The sequence below is a fragment of the Xiphophorus maculatus genome, chromosome 17, assembly GCF_002775205.1.
Source record: "Xiphophorus maculatus strain JP 163 A chromosome 17, X_maculatus-5.0-male, whole genome shotgun sequence".
NCBI classification, from domain to species: Eukaryota; Metazoa; Chordata; class Actinopteri; order Cyprinodontiformes; family Poeciliidae; genus Xiphophorus; species Xiphophorus maculatus.
Genome location: NC_036459.1, coordinates 3,056,223 through 3,078,332, shown reverse-complemented (window position 1 = coordinate 3,078,332; position 22,110 = coordinate 3,056,223).

The window sequence follows — 22,110 nt, the reverse complement described above, 5'->3', positions numbered from 1 at the left end:
ATGTACAATTACTACAACTGTGTACACTTCTCTTTGAAAAGCAGAAGTGGAGCCTCCTCAACAACAAGCAAAAATGCAGAAAGTGGTTTCTGTACGGTAAGTGAACAACAAAATTATAATTTTGAATAACGTAAAAAAAAACTAGCAATAATGAGTCATAGTATAGTATGATGCAAAATTTGAGCAAAATTCAGTCATAGTATAGTATGATGCAAAATTTGAGCAAAATTCGGTCATAGTATAGTATGATACTAAATTTGAGCAAAAATTTGTCATAGTATAGTATGATGCAAAATTTGAGCAAAATTCATTCATAGTATAGTATGATGCAAAATTTGAGCAAAATTCATTCATAGTATAGTATGATACTAAATTTGAGCAAAAATTTGTCATAGTATAGTATGATGAAAAATTTCAGCAAAATTCGGTCATAGTATAGTATGATGCTAAATTTGAGCAAGAATTTGTCATAGTATAGTATGATGCAAAATTTGAGCAAAATTCAGTCATAGTATAGTATGATGAAAAATTTGAAGAAAAATTTTGTCATAGTATAGTATGATGCAAAATTTGAGCAAAATTCAGTCATAGTATAGTATGATGCAAAATTTGAAGAAAAATTTGGTCATAGTATAGTATGATGCTAAATTTGAGCAAAATTCATTCATAGTATAGTATGATGCAAAATTTGAGCAAATTTTTGTCATAGTATAGTATGATGTAAAATTTGAGCAAGAATTTGTCATAGTATAGTATGATGCAAAATTTGAGCAAAAAATTTGTCATAGTATATAGTATGATGCAAAATTTGAGCAAAAAATTTGTCATAGTATAGTATGATGCAAAATTTGAGCAAAATTCAGTCATAGTATAGTATGATGAAAAATTTGAGCAAATTTTTGTCATAGTGTAGTATGATACTAAATTTGAGCAAAAATTTGTCATAGTATAGTATGATGCAAAATTTGAGCAAAATTCAGTCATAGTATAGTATGATGCTAAATTTGAGCAAATTTTTGTCATAGTATAGTATGATGCAAAATTTGAGCAAAATTCGGTCATAGTATAGTATGATACTAAATTTGAGCAAAAATTTGTCATAGTATAGTATGATGCAAAATTTGAAGCAAAATTCAGTCATAGTATAGTATGATGCAAAATGTGAGCAAAAAATTTGTCATAGTATGATGCAAAATTTGAAGCAAAATTAAGTCATAGTATAGTATGATGTAAAATTTCAGCAAAATTCGGTCATAGTATAGTATGATGCAAAATTTGAGCAAAATTCAGTCATAGTATAGTATGATGCTAAATTTGAAGAAAAATTTGGTCATAGTATAGTATGATGCAAAATTTGAGCAAATTTTTGTCATAGTATAGTATGATGTAAAATTTGAGCAAGAATTTGTCATAGTATAGTATGATGCAAAATTTTAGCAAAAATTTGTCATAGTATAGTATGATGTAAAATTTGAGCAAGAATTTGTCATAGTATAGTATGATGCAAAATTTGAGCAAAATTCAGTCATAGTATAGTATGATGCAAAATTTGAGCAAAATTCATTCATAGTATAGTATGATGCAAAATTTGAGCAAGAATTTGTCATAGTATAGTATGATGCAAAATTTGAGCAAAATTCGGTCATAGTATAGTATGATACTAAATTTGAGCAAAAATTTGTCATAGTATAGTATGATGCAAAATTTGAGCAAAATTCGGTCATAGTATAGTATGATACTAAATTTGAGCAAAAATTTGTCATAGTATAGTATGATGCAAAATTTGAGCAAAATTCATTCATAGTATAGTATGATGCAAAATTTGAGCAAAATTCATTCATAGTATAGTATGATGAAAAATTTCAGCAAAATTCGGTCATAGTATAGTATGATGCTAAATTTGAGCAAGAATTTGTCATAGTATAGTATGATGCAAAATTTGAGCAAAATTCAGTCATAGTATAGTATGATGAAAAATTTGAAGAAAAATTTTGTCATAGTATAGTATGATGCAAAATTTGAGCAAAATTCAGTCATAGTATAGTATGATGCAAAATTTGAAGAAAAATTTGGTCATAGTATAGTATGATGCTAAATTTGAGCAAAATTCATTCATAGTATAGTATGATGCAAAATTTGAGCAAATTTTTGTCATAGTATAGTATGATGTAAAATTTGAGCAAGAATTTGTCATAGTATAGTATGATGCAAAATTTGAGCAAAAAATTTGTCATAGTATATAGTATGATGCAAAATTTGAGCAAAAAATTTGTCATAGTATAGTATGATGCAAAATTTGAGCAAAATTCAGTCATAGTATAGTATGATGAAAAATTTGAGCAAATTTTTGTCATAGTATAGTATGATACTAAATTTGAGCAAAAATTTGTCATAGTATAGTATGATGCAAAATTTGAGCAAAATTCAGTCATAGTATAGTATGATGCTAAATTTGAGCAAATTTTTGTCATAGTATAGTATGATGCAAAATTTGAGCAAAATTCGGTCATAGTATAGTATGATACTAAATTTGAGCAAAAATTTGTCATAGTATAGTATGATGCAAAATTTGAAGCAAAATTCAGTCATAGTATAGTATGATGCAAAATGTGAGCAAAAAATTTGTCATAGTATGATGCAAAATTTGAAGCAAAATTAAGTCATAGTATAGTATGATGTAAAATTTCAGCAAAATTCGGTCATAGTATAGTATGATGCAAAATTTGAGCAAAATTCAGTCATAGTATAGTATGATGCTAAATTTGAAGAAAAATTTGGTCATAGTATAGTATGATGTAAAATTTGAGCAAGAATTTGTCATAGTATAGTATGATGCAAAATTTTAGCAAAAATTTGTCATAGTATAGTATGATGTAAAATTTGAGCAAGAATTTGTCATAGTATAGTATGATGCAAAATTTGAGCAAAATTCAGTCATAGTATAGTATGATGCAAAATTTGAGCAAAATTCATTCATAGTATAGTATGATGCAAAATTTGAGCAAGAATTTGTCATAGTATAGTATGATGCAAAATTTGAGCAAAATTCATTCATAGTATAGTATGATGCAAAATTTGAGCAAAAAATTTGTCATAGTATAGTATGATGCAAAATTTGAGCAAAAAAATTTGTCATAGTATAGTATGATGCAAAATTTGAGCAAAATTCATTCATAGTATAGTATGATGCAAAATTTGAGCAAAATTTTGTCATAGTATAGTATGATGCAAAATGTCAGCAAGAATTTGTCATAGTATAGTATGATGTAAAATTTCAGCAAAATTCAGTCATAGTATAGTATGATGCAAAATTTGAAGCGAAATTAAGTCATAGTATAGTATGATGCAAAATTTGAGCAAAAAATTTGTCATAGTATAGTATGATGCAAAATTTGAAGCGAAATTAAGTCATAGTATAGTATGATGCAAAATTTGAGCAAAATTCATTCATAGTATAGTATGATGCAAAATTTGAGCAAGAATTTGTCATAGTATAGTATGATACTAAATTTGAGCAAAAATTTGTCATAGTATAGTATGATGCTAAATTTGAGCAAAATTCAGTCATAGTATAGTATGATGCTAAATTTGAGCAAATTTTTGTCATAGTATAGTATGATGCAAAATTTGAGCAAAATTCGGTCATAGTATAGTATGATACTAAATTTGAGCAAAAATTTGTCATAGTATAGTATGATGCAAAATTTGAAGCAAAATTCAGTCATAGTATAGTATGATGCAAAATGTGAGCAAAAAATTTGTCATAGTATGATGCAAAATTTGAAGCAAAATTAAGTCATAGTATAGTATGATGCAAAATTTGAGCAAAATTCAGTCATAGTATAGTATGATGCTAAATTTGAAGAAAAATTTGGTCATAGTATAGTATGATGCTAAATTTGAGCAAAATTCATTAATAGTATAGTATGATGCAAAATTTGAGCAAATTTTTGTCATAGTATAGTATGATGTAAAATTTGAGCAAGAATTTGTCATAGTATAGTATGATGCAAAATTTGAGCAAAAAATTTGTCATAGTATAGTATGATGCAAAATTTGAGCAAAATTCAGTCATAGTATAGTATGATGCAAAATTTGAGCAAAATTCATTCATAGTATAGTATGATGCAAAATTTGAGCAAGAATTTGTCATAGTATAGTATGATGCAAAATTTGAGCAAAATTCATTCATAGTATAGTATGATGCAAAATTTGAGCAAAAAATTTGTCATAGTATAGTATGATGCAAAATTTGAGCAAAAAAATTTGTCATAGTATAGTATGATGCAAAATTTGAGCAAAATTCATTCATAGTATAGTATGATGCAAAATTTGAGCAAAATTTTGTCATAGTATAGTATGATGCAAAATGTCAGCAAATTTTTGTCATAGTATAGTATGATGCAAAATGTGAGCAAGAATTTGTCATAGTATAGTATGATGTAAAATTTCAGCAAAATTCAGTCATAGTATAGTATGATGCAAAATTTGAGCAAAAAATTTGTCATAGTATAGTATGATGCAAAATTTGAAGCGAAATTAAGTCATAGTATAGTATGATGCAAAATTTGAGCAAAATTCATTCGTAGTATAGTATGATGCAAAATTTGAGCAAGAATTTGTCATAGTATAGTATGATACTAAATTTGAGCAAAAATTTGTCATAGTATAGTATGATGCAAAATTTGAGCAAAATTCATTCATAGTATAGTATGATGCTAAATTTGAGCAAAATTCAGTCATAGTATAGTATGATGCTAAATTTGAGCAAATTTTTGTCATAGTATAGTATGATACTAAATTTGAGCAAAATTTTGTCATAGTATAGTATGATGCAAAATGTCAGCAAATTTTTGTCATAGTATAGTATGATGCAAAATGTGAGCAAGAATTTGTCATAGCATAGTATGATGCTAAATTTGAAGAAAAATTTGGTCATAGTATAGTATGATGCTAAATTTGAGCAAAATTCATTCATAGTATAGTATGATGCAAAATTTGAGCAAATTTTTGTCATAGTATAGTATGATGTAAAATTTGAGCAAGAATTTGTCATAGTATAGTATGATGCAAAATTTTAGCAAAAATTTGTCATAGTATAGTATGATGCAAAATTTGAGCAAAAAATTTGTCATAGTATAGTATGATGCAAAATTTGAGCAAAATTCATTCATAGTATAGTATGATGCAAAATTTGAGCAAAAAATTTGTCATAGTATAGTATGATGCAAAATTTGAGCAAAAAAATTTGTCATAGTATAGTATGATGCAAAATTTGAGCAAAATTCATTCATAGTATAGTATGATGCAAAATTTGAGCAAAATTTTGTCATAGTATAGTATGATGCAAAATGTCAGCAAATTTTTGTCATAGTATAGTATGATGCAAAATGTGAGCAAGAATTTGTCATAGCATAGTATGATGTAAAATTTCAGCAAAATTCAGTCATAGTATAGTATGATGCAAAATTTGAAGCGAAATTAAGTCATAGTATAGTATGATGCAAAATTTGAGCAAAAAATTTGTCATAGTATAGTATGATGCAAAATTTGAGCAAAAAATTTGTCATAGTATAGTATGATGCAAAATTTGAGCAAAAAATTTGTCATAGTATAGTATGATGCTAAATTTGAGCAAAATTCATTCATAGTATAGTATGATGCAAAATTTGAGCAAAATTTTGTCATAGTATAGTATGATGCAAAATTTGAGCAAATTTTTGTCATAGTATAGTATGATGCAAAATTTGAGCAAAAATTCAGTCATAGTATAGTATGATGCAAAATGTGAGCAAATTTTTGTCATAGTATAGTATGATGCAAAATTTGAGCAAAAAATTTGTCATAGTATAGTATGATGCAAAATTTGAGCAAAAAATTTGTCATAGTATAGTATGATGCAAAATTTGAGCAAATTTTTGTCATAGTATAGTATGATGCAAAATTTGAGCAAAATTCATTCATAGTATAGTATGATGCAAAATTTGAGCAAAATTCATTCATAGTATAGTATGATGAAAAATTTGAGCAAAAAATTTGTCATAGTATAGTATGATGCAAAATTTGAGCAAGAATTTGTCATAGTATAGTATGATGCAAAATTTGAGCAAAATTCATTCATAGTATAGTATGATGAAAAATTTGAGCAAAAAATTTGTCATAGTATAGTATGATGCAAAATTTGAGCAAAAAATTTGTCATAGTATAGTATGATGCAAAATTTGAGCAAAATTCATTCATAGTATAGTATGATGCAAAATTTGAGCAAATTTCTGTCATAGTATAGTATGATACTAAATTTGAGCAAAAATTTGTCATAGTATAGTATGATGCAAAATTTGAGCAAAATTCATTCATAGTATAGTATGATGCTAAATTTGAGCAAATTTTTGTCATAGTATAGTATGATGCAAAATTTGAGCAAAATTCGGTCATAGTATAGTATGATACTAAATTTGAGCAAAAATTTGTCATAGTATAGTATGATGCAAAATTTGAAGCAAAATTCAGTCATAGTATAGTATGATGCAAAATGTGAGCAAAAAATTTGTCATAGTATGATGCAAAATTTGAAGCAAAATTAAGTCATAGTATAGTATGATGTAAAATTTCAGCAAAATTCGGTCATAGTATAGTATGATGCAAAATTTGAGCAAAATTCATTCATAGTATAGTATGATGTAAAATTTGAGCAAGAATTTGTCATAGTATAGTATGATGCAAAATTTTAGCAAAAATTTGTCATAGTATAGTATGATGCAAAATTTGAGCAAAAAATTTGTCATAGTATATAGTATGATGCAAAATTTGAGCAAAAAATTTGTCATAGTATAGTATGATGCAAAATTTGAGCAAAATTCATTCATAGTATAGTATGATGCAAAATTTGAGCAAGAATTTGTCATAGTATAGTATGATGCAAAATTTGAAGCAAAATTCATTCATAGTATAGTATGATGAAAAATTTGAGCAAAAAATTTGTCATAGTATAGTATGATGCTAAATTTGAGCAAATTTTTGTCATAGTATAGTATGATGCAAAATTTGAGCAAAATTCGGTCATAGTATAGTATGATACTAAATTTGAGCAAAAATTTGTCATAGTATAGTATGATGCAAAATTTGAAGCAAAATTCAGTCATAGTATAGTATGATGCAAAATTTGAAGCAAAATTCAGTCATAGTATAGTATGATGCAAAATTTGAGCAAAAAATTTGTCATAGTATAGTATGATGCAAAATTTGAGCAAAAAATTTGTCATAGTATAGAATGATGCAAAATTTGAGCAAAAAATTTGTCATAGTATAGTATGATGCAAAATTTGAGCAAAAAATTTGTCATAGTATAGAATGATGCAAAATTTGAGCAAAAAATTTGTCATAGTATAGTATGATGCAAAATTTGAGCAAAATTCATTCATAGTATAGTATGATGCTAAATTTGAGCAAGAATTTGTCATAGTATAGTATGATGTAAAATTTCAGCAAAATTCAGTCATAGTATAGTATGATGCAAAATTTGAGCAAAAAATTTGTCATAGTATAGTATGATGCAAAATTTGAGCAAAAAATTTGTCATAGTATAGTATGATGCAAAATTTGAGCAAAATTCAGTCATAGTATAGTATGATGCAAAATTTGAGCAAAATTCAGTCATAGTATAGTATGATGCAAAATTTGAGCAAAATTCATTCATAGTATAGTATGATGCAAAATTTGAGCAAGAATTTGTCATAGTATAGTATGATGCAAAATTTGAGCAAATTTTTGTCATAGTATAGTATGATGCAAAATTTGAGCAAAATTCATTCATAGTATAGTATGATGCAAAATTTGAGCAAAATTCATTCATAGTATAGTATGATGAAAAATTTGAGCAAAAAATTTGTCATAGTATAGTATGATGCAAAATTTGAGCAAGAATTTGTCATAGTATAGTATGATGCAAAATTTGAGCAAGAATTTGTCATAGTATAGTATGATGCAAAATTTGAGCAAAAAATTTGTCATAGTATAGTATGATGCAAAATTTGAGCAAAATTCATTCATAGTATAGTATGATGCAAAATTTGAAGCAAAATTCAGTCATAGTATAGTATGATGCAAAATTTGAAGCAAAATTAAGTCATAGTATAGTATGATGAAAAATTTGAGCAAAATTCATTCATAGTATAGTATGATGTAAAATTTGAGCAAGAATTTGTCATAGTATAGTATGATGCAAAATTTTAGCAAAAATTTGTCATAGTATAGTATGATGCAAAATTTGAGCAAAAAATTTGTCATAGTATATAGTATGATGCAAAATTTGAGTAAAAAATTTGTCATAGTATAGTATGATGCAAAATTTGAGCAAAATTCAGTCATAGTATAGTATGATGCAAAATTTGAGCAAATGTTTGTCATAGTATAGTATGATGCAAAATTTGAGCAAAATTCATTCATAGTATAGTATGATGCAAAATTTGAGCAAGAATTTGTCATAGTATAGTATGATGCAAAATTTGAGCAAAATTCATTCATAGTATAGTATGATGAAAAATTTGAGCAAATTTTTGTCATAGTATAGTATGATGCAAAATTTGAGCAAAAAATTTGTCATAGTATAGTATGATGCAAAATTTGAGCAAAAAATTTGTCATAGTATAGTATGATGCAAAATTTGAGCAAGAATTTGTCATAGTATAGTATGATATGAAAAATGAGCAAAATTCAGTCATAGTATAGTATGATGCTAAATTTGAGCAAGAATTTGTCATAGTATAGTATGATGCAAAATTTGAGCAAATTTTTGTCATAGTATAGTATGATGCAAAATTTGAGCAAAATTCATTCATAGTATAGTATGATGCAAAATTTGAGCAAAATTCATTCATAGTATAGTATGATGAAAAATTTGAGCAAAAAATTTGTCATAGTATAGTATGATGCAAAATTTGAGCAAGAATTTGTCATAGTATAGTATGATGCAAAATTTGAGCAAAATTCATTCATAGTATAGTATGATGCTAAATTTGAGCAAAATTCAGTCATAGTATAGTATGATGCTAAATTTGAGCAAATTTTTGTCATAGTATAGTATGATGCAAAATTTGAGCAAAATTCGGTCATAGTATAGTATGATACTAAATTTGAGCAAAAATTTGTCATAGTATAGTATGATGCAAAATTTGAAGCAAAATTCAGTCATAGTATAGTATGATGCAAAATGTGAGCAAAAAATTTGTCATAGTATGATGCAAAATTTGAAGCAAAATTAAGTCATAGTATAGTATGATGTAAAATTTCAGCAAAATTCGGTCATAGTATAGTATGATGCAAAATTTGAGCAAAATTCATTCATAGTATAGTATGATGTAAAATTTGAGCAAGAATTTGTCATAGTATAGTATGATGCAAAATTTTAGCAAAAATTTGTCATAGTATAGTATGATGCAAAATTTGAGCAAAAAATTTGTCATAGTATATAGTATGATGCAAAATTTGAGCAAAAAATTTGTCATAGTATAGTATGATGCAAAATTTGAGCAAAATTCATTCATAGTATAGTATGATGCAAAATTTGAGCAAGAATTTGTCATAGTATAGTATGATGCAAAATTTGAGCAAAATTCATTCATAGTATAGTATGATGAAAAATTTGAGCAAAAAATTTGTCATAGTATAGTATGATGCTAAATTTGAGCAAAATTCAGTCATAGTATAGTATGATGAAAAATTTGAGCAAAAAATTTGTCATAGTATAGTATGATGCTAAATTTGAGCAAATTTTTGTCATAGTATAGTATGATGCAAAATTTGAAGCAAAATTCATTCATAGTATAGTATGATGAAAAATTTGAGCAAAAAATTTGTCATAGTATAGTATGATGCTAAATTTGAGCAAATTTTTGTCATAGTATAGTATGATGCAAAATTTGAGCAAAATTCGGTCATAGTATAGTATGATACTAAATTTGAGCAAAAATTTGTCATAGTATAGTATGATGCAAAATTTGAAGCAAAATTCAGTCATAGTATAGTATGATGCAAAATTTGAAGCAAAATTCAGTCATAGTATAGTATGATGCAAAATTTGAGCAAAAAATTTGTCATAGTATAGTATGATGCAAAATTTGAGCAAAAAATTTGTCATAGTATAGAATGATGCAAAATTTGAGCAAAAAATTTGTCATAGTATAGTATGATGCAAAATTTGAGCAAAATTCATTCATAGTATAGTATGATGCAAAATGTCAGCAAATTTTTGTCATAGCATAGTATGATGCTAAATTTGAGCAAGAATTTGTCATAGTATAGTATGATGTAAAATTTCAGCAAAATTCAGTCATAGTATAGTATGATGCAAAATTTGAGCAAAAAATTTGTCATAGTATAGTATGATGCAAAATTTGAGCAAAAAATTTGTCATAGTATAGTATGATGCAAAATTTGAGCAAAATTCATTCATAGTATAGTATGATGCAAAATTTGAGCAAGAATTTGTCATAGTATAGTATGATGCAAAATTTGAGCAAATTTTTGTCATAGTATAGTATGATGCAAAATTTGAGCAAAATTCATTCATAGTATAGTATGATGCAAAATTTGAGCAAAATTCATTCATAGTATAGTATGATGAAAAATTTGAGCAAAAAATTTGTCATAGTATAGTATGATGCAAAATTTGAGCAAGAATTTGTCATAGTATAGTATGATGCAAAATTTGAGCAAGAATTTGTCATAGTATAGTATGATGCAAAATTTGAGCAAAAAATTTGTCATAGTATAGTATGATGCAAAATTTGAGCAAAATTCATTCATAGTATAGTATGATGCAAAATTTGAAGCAAAATTCAGTCATAGTATAGTATGATGCAAAATTTGAAGCAAAATTAAGTCATAGTATAGTATGATGAAAAATTTGAGCAAAATTCATTCATAGTATAGTATGATGTAAAATTTGAGCAAGAATTTGTCATAGTATAGTATGATGCAAAATTTTAGCAAAAATTTGTCATAGTATAGTATGATGCAAAATTTGAGCAAAAAATTTGTCATAGTATATAGTATGATGCAAAATTTGAGTAAAAAATTTGTCATAGTATAGTATGATGCAAAATTTGAGCAAAATTCAGTCATAGTATAGTATGATGCAAAATTTGAGCAAATGTTTGTCATAGTATAGTATGATGCAAAATTTGAGCAAAATTCATTCATAGTATAGTATGATGCAAAATTTGAGCAAAATTCATTCATAGTATAGTATGATGAAAAATTTGAGCAAATTTTTGTCATAGTATAGTATGATGCAAAATTTGAGCAAAAAATTTGTCATAGTATAGTATGATGCAAAATTTGAGCAAAAAATTTGTCATAGTATAGTATGATGCAAAATTTGAGCAAAAAATTTGTCATAGTATAGTATGATGCAAAATTTGAGCAAGAATTTGTCATAGTATAGTATGATATGAAAAATGAGCAAAATTCAGTCATAGTATAGTATGATGCTAAATTTGAGCAAGAATTTGTCATAGTATAGTATGATGCAAAATTTGAGCAAATTTTTGTCATAGTATAGTATGATGCAAAATTTGAGCAAAATTCATTCATAGTATAGTATGATGCAAAATTTGAGCAAAATTCATTCATAGTATAGTATGATGAAAAATTTGAGCAAAAAATTTGTCATAGTATAGTATGATGCAAAATTTGAGCAAGAATTTGTCATAGTATAGTATGATGCAAAATTTGAGCAAAATTCATTCATAGTATAGTATGATGCTAAATTTGAGCAAAATTCAGTCATAGTATAGTATGATGCTAAATTTGAGCAAATTTTTGTCATAGTATAGTATGATGCAAAATTTGAGCAAAATTCGGTCATAGTATAGTATGATACTAAATTTGAGCAAAAATTTGTCATAGTATAGTATGATGCAAAATTTGAAGCAAAATTCAGTCATAGTATAGTATGATGCAAAATGTGAGCAAAAAATTTGTCATAGTATGATGCAAAATTTGAAGCAAAATTAAGTCATAGTATAGTATGATGTAAAATTTCAGCAAAATTCGGTCATAGTATAGTATGATATGAAAAATGAGCAAAATTCAGTCATAGTATAGTATGATGCTAAATTTGAGCAAGAATTTGTCATAGTATAGTATGATGCAAAATTTGAGCAAATTTTTGTCATAGTATAGTATGATGCAAAATTTGAGCAAAATTCATTCATAGTATAGTATGATGCAAAATTTGAGCAAAATTCATTCATAGTATAGTATGATGAAAAATTTGAGCAAAAAATTTGTCATAGTATAGTATGATGCAAAATTTGAGCAAGAATTTGTCATAGTATAGTATGATGCAAAATTTGAGCAAAATTCATTCATAGTATAGTATGATGCTAAATTTGAGCAAAATTCAGTCATAGTATAGTATGATGCTAAATTTGAGCAAATTTTTGTCATAGTATAGTATGATGCAAAATTTGAGCAAAATTCGGTCATAGTATAGTATGATACTAAATTTGAGCAAAAATTTGTCATAGTATAGTATGATGCAAAATTTGAAGCAAAATTCAGTCATAGTATAGTATGATGCTAAATTTGAGCAAATTTTTGTCATAGTATAGTATGATGCAAAATTTGAAGCAAAATTAAGTCATAGTATAGTATGATGTAAAATTTCAGCAAAATTCGGTCATAGTATAGTATGATGCAAAATTTGAAGCAAAATTCAGTCATAGTATAGTATGATGCTAAATTTGAGCAAAAAATTTGTCATAGTATAGTATGATGCAAAATTTGAGCAAAAAATTTGTCATAGTATAGAATGATGCAAAATTTGAGCAAAAAATTTGTCATAGTATAGTATGATGCAAAATTTGAAGCAAAATTCAGTCATAGTATAGTATGATGCAAAATGTGAGCAAAAAATTTGTCATAGTATGATGCAAAATTTGAAGCAAAATTAAGTCATAGTATAGTATGATGTAAAATTTCAGCAAAATTCGGTCATAGTATAGTATGATGCAAAATTTGAGCAAAATTCATTCATAGTATAGTATGATGTAAAATTTGAGCAAGAATTTGTCATAGTATAGTATGATGCAAAATTTTAGCAAAAATTTGTCATAGTATAGTATGATGCAAAATTTGAGCAAAAAATTTGTCATAGTATATAGTATGATGCAAAATTTGAGCAAAAATTTGTCATAGTATAGTATGATGCAAAATTTGAGCAAAATTCATTCATAGTATAGTATGATGCAAAATTTGAGCAAGAATTTGTCATAGTATAGTATGATGCAAAATTTGAGCAAAATTCATTCATAGTATAGTATGATGAAAAATTTGAGCAAAAAATTTGTCATAGTATAGTATGATGCTAAATTTGAGCAAAATTCAGTCATAGTATAGTATGATGAAAAATTTGAGCAAAAAATTTGTCATAGTATAGTATGATGCTAAATTTGAGCAAATTTTTGTCATAGTATAGTATGATGCAAAATTTGAAGCAAAATTCATTCATAGTATAGTATGATGAAAAATTTGAGCAAAAAATTTGTCATAGTATAGTATGATGCTAAATTTGAGCAAATTTTTGTCATAGTATAGTATGATGCAAAATTTGAGCAAAATTCGGTCATAGTATAGTATGATACTAAATTTGAGCAAAAATTTGTCATAGTATAGTATGATGCAAAATTTGAAGCAAAATTCAGTCATAGTATAGTATGATGCAAAATTTGAAGCAAAATTCAGTCATAGTATAGTATGATGCAAAATTTGAGCAAAAATTTGTCATAGTATAGTATGATGCAAAATTTGAGCAAAAAATTTGTCATAGTATAGAATGATGCAAAATTTGAGCAAAAATTTGTCATAGTATAGTATGATGCAAAATTTGAGCAAAATTCATTCATAGTATAGTATGATGCAAAATGTCAGCAAATTTTTGTCATAGCATAGTATGATGCTAAATTTGAGCAAGAATTTGTCATAGTATAGTATGATGTAAAATTTCAGCAAAATTCAGTCATAGTATAGTATGATGCAAAATTTGAGCAAAAAATTTGTCATAGTATAGTATGATGCAAAATTTGAGCAAAAAATTTGTCATAGTATAGTATGATGCAAAATTTGAGCAAAATTCAGTCATAGTATAGTATGATGCAAAATTTGAGCAAAATTCAGTCATAGTATAGTATGATGCAAAATTTGAGCAAAATTCATTCATAGTATAGTATGATGCAAAATTTGAGCAAGAATTTGTCATAGTATAGTATGATGCAAAATTTGAGCAAATTTTTGTCATAGTATAGTATGATGCAAAATTTGAGCAAAATTCATTCATAGTATAGTATGATGCAAAATTTGAGCAAAATTCATTCATAGTATAGTATGATGAAAAATTTGAGCAAAAAATTTGTCATAGTATAGTATGATGCAAAATTTGAGCAAGAATTTGTCATAGTATAGTATGATGCAAAATTTGAGCAAAATTCATTCATAGTATAGTATGATGCTAAATTTGAGCAAAATTCAGTCATAGTATAGTATGATGCTAAATTTGAGCAAATTTTTGTCATAGTATAGTATGATGCAAAATTTGAGCAAAATTCGGTCATAGTATAGTATGATACTAAATTTGAGCAAAAATTTGTCATAGTATAGTATGATGCAAAATTTGAAGCAAAATTCAGTCATAGTATAGTATGATGCTAAATTTGAGCAAATTTTTGTCATAGTATAGTATGATGCAAAATTTGAAGCAAAATTAAGTCATAGTATAGTATGATGTAAAATTTCAGCAAAATTCGGTCATAGTATAGTATGATGCAAAATTTGAAGCAAAATTCAGTCATAGTATAGTATGATGCTAAATTTGAGCAAAAAATTTGTCATAGTATAGTATGATGCAAAATTTGAGCAAAAAATTTGTCATAGTATAGAATGATGCAAAATTTGAGCAAAAAATTTGTCATAGTATAGTATGATGCAAAATTTGAAGCAAAATTCAGTCATAGTATAGTATGATGCAAAATGTGAGCAAAAAATTTGTCATAGTATGATGCAAAATTTGAAGCAAAATTAAGTCATAGTATAGTATGATGTAAAATTTCAGCAAAATTCGGTCATAGTATAGTATGATGCAAAATTTGAGCAAAATTCATTCATAGTATAGTATGATGTAAAATTTGAGCAAGAATTTGTCATAGTATAGTATGATGCAAAATTTTAGCAAAAATTTGTCATAGTATAGTATGATGCAAAATTTGAGCAAAAAATTTGTCATAGTATATAGTATGATGCAAAATTTGAGCAAAAAATTTGTCATAGTATAGTATGATGCAAAATTTGAGCAAAATTCATTCATAGTATAGTATGATGCAAAATTTGAGCAAGAATTTGTCATAGTATAGTATGATGCAAAATTTGAGCAAAATTCATTCATAGTATAGTATGATGAAAAATTTGAGCAAAAAATTTGTCATAGTATAGTATGATGCTAAATTTGAGCAAAATTCAGTCATAGTATAGTATGATGAAAAATTTGAGCAAAAAATTTGTCATAGTATAGTATGATGCTAAATTTGAGCAAATTTTTGTCATAGTATAGTATGATGCAAAATTTGAAGCAAAATTCATTCATAGTATAGTATGATGAAAAATTTGAGCAAAAAATTTGTCATAGTATAGTATGATGCTAAATTTGAGCAAATTTTTGTCATAGTATAGTATGATGCAAAATTTGAGCAAAATTCGGTCATAGTATAGTATGATACTAAATTTGAGCAAAAATTTGTCATAGTATAGTATGATGCAAAATTTGAAGCAAAATTCAGTCATAGTATAGTATGATGCAAAATTTGAAGCAAAATTCAGTCATAGTATAGTATGATGCAAAATTTGAGCAAAAAATTTGTCATAGTATAGTATGATGCAAAATTTGAGCAAAAAATTTGTCATAGTATAGAATGATGCAAAATTTGAGCAAAAAATTTGTCATAGTATAGTATGATGCAAAATTTGAGCAAAATTCATTCATAGTATAGTATGATGCAAAATGTCAGCAAATTTTTGTCATAGCATAGTATGATGCTAAATTTGAGCAAGAATTTGTCATAGTATAGTATGATGTAAAATTTCAGCAAAATTCAGTCATAGTATAGTATGATGCAAAATTTGAGCAAAAAATTTGTCATAGTATAGTATGATGCAAAATTTGAGCAAAAAATTTGTCATAGTATAGTATGATGCAAAATTTGAGCAAAATTCAGTCATAGTATAGTATGATGCAAAATTTGAGCAAATTCAGTCATAGTATAGTATGATGCAAAATTTGAGCAAAATTCATTCATAGTATAGTATGATGCAAAATTTGAGCAAGAATTTGTCATAGTATAGTATGATGCAAAATTTGAGCAAATTTTTGTCATAGTATAGTATGATGCAAAATTTGAGCAAAATTCATTCATAGTATAGTATGATGCAAAATTTGAGCAAAATTCATTCATAGTATAGTATGATGAAAAATTTGAGCAAAAAATTTGTCATAGTATAGTATGATGCAAAATTTGAGCAAGAATTTGTCATAGTATAGTATGATGCAAAATTTGAGCAAAATTCATTCATAGTATAGTATGATGCTAAATTTGAGCAAAATTCAGTCATAGTATAGTATGATGCTAAATTTGAGCAAATTTTTGTCATAGTATAGTATGATGCAAAATTTGAGCAAAATTCGGTCATAGTATAGTATGATACTAAATTTGAGCAAAAATTTGTCATAGTATAGTATGATGCAAAATTTGAAGCAAAATTCAGTCATAGTATAGTATGATGCTAAATTTGAGCAAATTTTTGTCATAGTATAGTATGATGCAAAATTTGAAGCAAAATTAAGTCATAGTATAGTATGATGTAAAATTTCAGCAAAATTCGGTCATAGTATAGTATGATGCAAAATTTGAAGCAAAATTCAGTCATAGTATAGTATGATGCTAAATTTGAGCAAAAAATTTGTCATAGTATAGTATGATGCAAAATTTGAGCAAAAAATTTGTCATAGTATAGAATGATGCAAAATTTGAGCAAAAAATTTGTCATAGTATAGTATGATGCAAAATTTGAAGCAAAATTCAGTCATAGTATAGTATGATGCAAAATGTGAGCAAAAAATTTGTCATAGTATGATGCAAAATTTGAAGCAAAATTAAGTCATAGTATAGTATGATGTAAAATTTCAGCAAAATTCGGTCATAGTATAGTATGATGCAAAATTTGAGCAAAATTCATTCATAGTATAGTATGATGTAAAATTTGAGCAAGAATTTGTCATAGTATAGTATGATGCAAAATTTTAGCAAAAATTTGTCATAGTATAGTATGATGCAAAATTTGAGCAAAAAATTTGTCATAGTATATAGTATGATGCAAAATTTGAGCAAAAAATTTGTCATAGTATAGTATGATGCAAAATTTGAGCAAAATTCATTCATAGTATAGTATGATGCAAAATTTGAGCAAGAATTTGTCATAGTATAGTATGATGCAAAATTTGAGCAAAATTCATTCATAGTATAGTATGATGAAAAATTTGAGCAAAAAATTTGTCATAGTATAGTATGATGCTAAATTTGAGCAAAATTCAGTCATAGTATAGTATGATGAAAAATTTGAGCAAAAAATTTGTCATAGTATAGTATGATGCTAAATTTGAGCAAATTTTTGTCATAGTATAGTATGATGCAAAATTTGAAGCAAAATTCATTCATAGTATAGTATGATGAAAAATTTGAGCAAAAAATTTGTCATAGTATAGTATGATGCTAAATTTGAGCAAATTTTTGTCATAGTATAGTATGATGCAAAATTTGAGCAAAATTCGGTCATAGTATAGTATGATACTAAATTTGAGCAAAAATTTGTCATAGTATAGTATGATGCAAAATTTGAAGCAAAATTCAGTCATAGTATAGTATGATGCAAAATTTGAAGCAAAATTCAGTCATAGTATAGTATGATGCAAAATTTGAGCAAAAAATTTGTCATAGTATAGTATGATGCAAAATTTGAGCAAAAAATTTGTCATAGTATAGAATGATGCAAAATTTGAGCAAAAATTTGTCATAGTATAGTATGATGCAAAATTTGAGCAAAATTCATTCATAGTATAGTATGATGCAAAATGTCAGCAAATTTTTGTCATAGCATAGTATGATGCTAAATTTGAGCAAGAATTTGTCATAGTATAGTATGATGTAAAATTTCAGCAAAATTCAGTCATAGTATAGTATGATGCAAAATTTGAGCAAAAAATTTGTCATAGTATAGTATGATGCAAAATTTGAGCAAAAAATTTGTCATAGTATAGTATGATGCAAAATTTGAGCAAAATTCAGTCATAGTATAGTATGATGCAAAATTTGAGCAAAATTCAGTCATAGTATAGTATGATGCAAAATTTGAGCAAAATTCATTCATAGTATAGTATGATGCAAAATTTGAGCAAGAATTTGTCATAGTATAGTATGATGCAAAATTTGAGCAAATTTTTGTCATAGTATAGTATGATGCAAAATTTGAGCAAAATTCATTCATAGTATAGTATGATGCAAAATTTGAGCAAAATTCATTCATAGTATAGTATGATGAAAAATTTGAGCAAAAAATTTGTCATAGTATAGTATGATGCAAAATTTGAGCAAGAATTTGTCATAGTATAGTATGATGCAAAATTTGAGCAAAAAATTTGTCATAGTATAGTATGATGCAAAATTTGAGCAAAATTCATTCATAGTATAGTATGATGCAAAATTTGAAGCAAAATTCAGTCATAGTATAGTATGATGCAAAATTTGAAGCAAAATTAAGTCATAGTATAGTATGATGAAAAATTTGAGCAAAATTCATTCATAGTATAGTATGATGTAAAATTTGAGCAAGAATTTGTCATAGTATAGTATGATGCAAAATTTTAGCAAAAATTTGTCATAGTATAGTATGATGCAAAATTTGAGCAAAAAATTTGTCATAGTATATAGTATGATGCAAAATTTGAGTAAAAAATTTGTCATAGTATAGTATGATGCAAAATTTGAGCAAAATTCAGTCATAGTATAGTATGATGCAAAATTTGAGCAAATGTTTGTCATAGTATAGTATGATGCAAAATTTGAGCAAAATTCATTCATAGTATAGTATGATGCAAAATTTGAGCAAAATTCATTCATAGTATAGTATGATGAAAAATTTGAGCAAATTTTTGTCATAGTATAGTATGATGCAAAATTTGAGCAAAAAATTTGTCATAGTATAGTATGATGCAAAATTTGAGCAAAAAATTTGTCATAGTATAGTATGATGCAAAATTTGAGCAAAAAATTTGTCATAGTATAGTATGATGCAAAATTTGAGCAAGAATTTGTCATAGTATAGTATGATATGAAAAATGAGCAAAATTCAGTCATAGTATAGTATGATGCTAAATTTGAGCAAGAATTTGTCATAGTATAGTATGATGCAAAATTTGAGCAAATTTTTGTCATAGTATAGTATGATGCAAAATTTGAGCAAAATTCATTCATAGTATAGTATGATGCAAAATTTGAGCAAAATTCATTCATAGTATAGTATGATGAAAAATTTGAGCAAAAAATTTGTCATAGTATAGTATGATGCAAAATTTGAGCAAGAATTTGTCATAGTATAGTATGATGCAAAATTTGAGCAAAATTCATTCATAGTATAGTATGATGCTAAATTTGAGCAAAATTCAGTCATAGTATAGTATGATGCTAAATTTGAGCAAATTTTTGTCATAGTATAGTATGATGCAAAATTTGAGCAAAATTCGGTCATAGTATAGTATGATACTAAATTTGAGCAAAAATTTGTCATAGTATAGTATGATGCAAAATTTGAAGCAAAATTCAGTCATAGTATAGTATGATGCAAAATGTGAGCAAAAAATTTGTCATAGTATGATGCAAAATTTGAAGCAAAATTAAGTCATAGTATAGTATGATGTAAAATTTCAGCAAAATTCGGTCATAGTATAGTATGATGCAAAATTTGAGCAAAATTCATTCATAGTATAGTATGATGTAAAATTTGAGCAAGAATTTGTCATAGTATAGTATGATGCAAAATTTTAGCAAAAATTTGTCATAGTATAGTATGATGCAAAATTTGAGCAAAAAATTTGTCATAGTATATAGTATGATGCAAAATTTGAGCAAAAAATTTGTCATAGTATAGTATGATGCAAAATTTGAGCAAAATTCATTCATAGTATAGTATGATGCAAAATTTGAGCAAGAATTTGTCATAGTATAGTATGATGCAAAATTTGAGCAAAATTCATTCATAGTATAGTATGATGAAAAATTTGAGCAAAAAATTTGTCATAGTATAGTATGATGCTAAATTTGAGCAAAATTCAGTCATAGTATAGTATGATGAAAAATTTGAGCAAAAAATTTGTCATAGTATAGTATGATGCTAAATTTGAGCAAATTTTTGTCATAGTATAGTATGATGCAAAATTTGAGCAAAATTCGGTCATAGTATAGTATGATACTAAATTTGAGCAAAAATTTGTCATAGTATAGTATGATGCAAAATTTGAAGCAAAATTCAGTCATAGTATAGTATGATGCAAAATGTGAGCAAAAAATTTGTCATAGTATGATGCAAAATTTGAAGCAAAATTAAGTCATAGTATAGTATGATGTAAAATTTCAGCAAAATTCGGTCATAGTATAGTATGATGCAAAATTTGAGCAAAATTCATTCATAGTATAGTATGATGTAAAATTTGAGCAAGAATTTGTCATAGTATAGTATGATGCAAAATTTTAGCAAAAATTTGTCATAGTATAGTATGATGCAAAATTTGAGCAAAAAATTTGTCATAGTATATAGTATGATGCAAAATTTGAGCAAAAAATTTGTCATAGTATAGTATGATGCAAAATTTGAGCAAAATTCATTCATAGTATAGTATGATGCAAAATTTGAGCAAGAATTTGTCATAGTATAGTATGATGCAAAATTTGAGCAAAATTCATTCATAGTATAGTATGATGAAAAATTTGAGCAAAAAATTTGTCATAGTATAGTATGATGCTAAATTTGAGCAAAATTCAGTCATAGTATAGTATGATGAAAAATTTGAGCAAAAAATTTGTCATAGTATAGTATGATGCTAAATTTGAGCAAATTTTTGTCATAGTATAGTATGATGCAAAATTTGAGCAAAATTCGGTCATAGTATAGTATGATACTAAATTTGAGCAAAAATTTGTCATAGTATAGTATGATGCAAAATTTGAAGCAAAATTCAGTCATAGTATAGTATGATGTAAAATTTCAGCAAAATTCGGTCATAGTATAGTATGATGCAAAATTTGAGCAAAATTCATTCATAGTATAGTATGATGCAAAATTTGAGCAAATTTTTGTCATAGTATAGTATGATGTAAAATTTGAGCAAGAATTTGTCATAGTATAGTATGATGCAAAATTTTAGCAAAAATTTGTCATAGTATAGTATGATGCAAAATTTGAGCAAAAAATTTGTCATAGTATAGTATGATGCAAAATTTGAGCAAAATTCATTCATAGTATAGTATGATGCAAAATTTGAGCAAGAATTTGTCATAGTATAGTATGATGCAAAATTTGAGCAAAATTCATTCATAGTATAGTATGATGCAAAATTTGAGCAAGAATTTGTCATAGTATAGTATGATGAAAAATTTGAGCAAAAAATTTGTCATAGTATAGAATGATGCAAAATTTGAGCAAAAAATTTGTCATAGTATAGTATGATGCAAAATTTGAGCAAAAAATTTGTCATAGTATAGAATGATGCAAAATTTGAGCAAAAAATTTGTCATAGTATAGTATGATGCAAAATTTGAGCAAAATTCATTCATAGTATAGTATGATGCTAAATTTGAGCAAGAATTTGTCATAGTATAGTATGATGCAAAATTTGAAGCGAAATTAAGTCATAGTATAGTATGATGCAAAATTTGAGCAAAAAATTTGTCATAGTATAGTATGATGCAAAATTTGAGCAAAAAATTTGTCATAGTATAGTATGATGCAAAATTT